The following is a 2,891-nucleotide window of genomic DNA, read 5'->3' as shown; positions in this document are numbered from 1 at the left end:
TCACATACTGAAATTTGTTCATTTATGGTTCCCTATGTATGAACATGTCACCACAAACCCATTATGTAGCAGTCAGAATCCAAGACCACATTCCATCAAGGTTGTGCTGAGCAATTATTCTCATCATTGTGTTTCTATCTCTCTCTCTCCCTCTCCCTCCCTCTCTAAAATCAATAAAAATATATTTTAAAAAAAGATTGTTCCTCCTCAGAAGCCAACATGAGTACAGATTTCTTTGTTCATGCTCAAGAGAATAAAGTAAATACCCATCTACATAACTGATCTATCACCTTTGTGTCACAATTATCTGTTCTTCAACTACCATTCACATCAGCCACCTACTTACATGCATGCATTCTGGAATATGTAAATTTAGAAATATTCCATCTCTGAAATATCAAGCTCCAGTATCTCATTTTCTGAACTTTAATTCCGTGCCAATCCAGGTCACTTTAATATACTCAAAATATTTATTGCACTCCTTCTATGTAAAAGGTGTTGTATAAGACACTGGAGGTAGATTGAATAACAACTACAACTGCCATAAGTGCTATGTAAAACAATTGTGGGATATATCCAAATTAGGAAAGTTACAGGATGAGTCCTGTTTATGACACATCCCAATAACTCGAATCTATTCTCCCTTATTGTCCCCAAACCATTTCCTTAGATAAGTGTTTTACCTATACTTGCCTAGTTATTGCACCAATACCCTCCCTAACTTGGTTTTCTGACTTAAGCTATCTCACTTCACACAATTCTAAAGTAATACTTTACAAAACTATAACATGATTATGCCATGTTCACACTTAAAATTCAACAAATGGCTGCCCAGAACTTCCAAATTAAAGTTAATTACTTAACTTTAACATGTAAGTCACTCTATATTCTGACTAATGTCTATTTCTATGGTCAAATCCTCTGCCTCACTCCAAATGCACCCTCTCCTCTCAGTATATTGAACATAAGTTTCAGAATGCATATTGAATGCATGATACCACCATGCTTTTGTACATATTCATTTTCCTGTTTATGGTGACCTTCATGCCTCCTTTATGTACCTTTTATAAGTTACTAGAGGCCTAGTGCACGAAATTCATGCACTGGGGGAGGGTCCCTCAGCCGGGCCTGCACCCTCTCACAGTCCAGGACCCCACAGGGGATGTCGGCCTGCTGGCTTAGGCATTCTCCATATGGGCCTAAACTGTCAGTTGGAAATCCCTCTTGCAGTCTGGGACCTCTCGCTCCTTACCACCTGCCTGCTCACTGCTCCTTACCACTCAACTCACTGCTGAACTCACCAGCCATGAGCCCTATATTTCTGTGTAGTTGTCTGTGAGCCAATTGCTCTCTTCCTTCTCACTTGGTGCGAGCAGCATGTGAGGGCAGAGTGCACTGTCGTGGAACACAGAGGGCTGCCCGGAGCTGAGGGGAGTGGCTGGGCCAATGGGGTGAGAGGTGGACACACAGAATGCTATCTCACCCAATTGTGGGGTGGGCTGGCCAGCCTTCATCGGCCTGACCCTACCCAGGGAGGGACAGAGCAGGGTGTCCACTCCTCCATTCTCCATCCTTCCATCTGTGACACCTGTCACCCTTGCCAGGCCTCCCCCAAAGTGAGTTCAGCTCAATCTCTGAATGTAAATGGACACGGGGGGCGGGGGGCGGAGGGGACCTCCACTCCAGTGCGCCCTGATTCCAAGCAACAGGGCCTGGTCTACAGGACCTGATCTCAGGATGGTGGCCACAGCTGCAGAACATAGATCTGTTTCAAGAAAAGTTGGGAATGTAGAGTTTCGTATGAGCCCCTATTCCAAAAGGTGGCAGTTTATTCACATTGTGGCAAAGACACCTTCAAAAGTAACATAAGTGGGTAAAGACAAATTCCTAGAACCACAAAACCTACCATTACTAAATTGCAAAGAAATGAAAAATTTTAATAGACCTATAACTATAAGGAGATTGAATTAGTAATCCTAAATCATCCGATAAAGAAAAGCCCTGGATCTGATAGCTTCAGATCCTCTCGAGATACAATATTCCAGTTGCACCCATGTGACGACGACAGCACCCCTCAGAGGGAGAGAGCCAACATATGGGGAGCAGGGAATTCTGAAAACCAAAGCGATGACAGAGATGCTAAGCTTTCCCTTCATGTGTCTGATACCACTCTTCAGGCGGCCTGCAGGCTGGATGTCTGCTGGACCTTTACCACTTGATGTCCTGTCAGGCTGCCCTGGGCCCTGCTAGGCGGTGTGCAGGGCTGCCTGGGCCCGGGGAGAGTCACCTACCCTCCCGCTCCAGCCACTCCTGGTACAGCTCCTGCACATGGGCACTGGTCTCCGGGGGCTACACCGGGTTGGCAGAGTAGATGCCTTCCATCTGCCTCAGCACTGCCCTGACTGCACACCTGTCGTCCACCTGGGCCTGGCTCCTGCCACTTGGGTAGGGCCAAATTGGGCCATTTCCTCATCCAATCTCTCTGAGGTGAGTGGACAGGTCCAAGTCTCAGCTCTTTGCAGGACACTTCTGGAGTTTTTTTAAAGTCTGTCTCCATTCTTGTTCTTTGGGATTTTTTCATCATCGGATAAAAGGATCCGTACATTGGGGCAATCCTCTTGAGATACAATATTCCAGTTGCACTCATGTGATGATGACAGCACCCCTCAGAGGGAGGGAGCTGACAGGTGGGGAGCAGGGAATTCTGAAAACCAAAGTGATGACAGAGATGCTAAGCCTTTCCTTTACGTGTCTGACACCCCTCTTCAGGCGGCCTGCAGGCCGGGCCTCTGCGGGACCTTTACCACTTGATGTCCTGGCAGGTTGCCCTGGGCCTTGCAAGGCAGTGTGCAGGGCTGCCTGGGCCTGGGAGGAGTCGTCCCCCCCACCCC

General features: G+C 47.0%; 1 pseudogene; it reads right to left on the bottom strand.

Annotated features, from left to right (window-relative positions):
- Positions 1 to 2,192: 2,192 nt before the first annotated feature.
- Positions 2,193 to 2,891, bottom strand: part of LOC102772600 — a 1,960-nt pseudogene continuing 1,261 nt past the window's right edge.

The sequence above is a fragment of the Myotis davidii genome, unplaced genomic scaffold, assembly GCF_000327345.1.
Source record: "Myotis davidii unplaced genomic scaffold, ASM32734v1 scaffold884, whole genome shotgun sequence".
Classification (NCBI taxonomy): Eukaryota; Metazoa; Chordata; class Mammalia; order Chiroptera; family Vespertilionidae; genus Myotis; species Myotis davidii.
The sequence above is the reverse complement of the archived record's forward strand: the minus strand, read 5'-3'. Positions and strand labels throughout refer to the sequence as shown.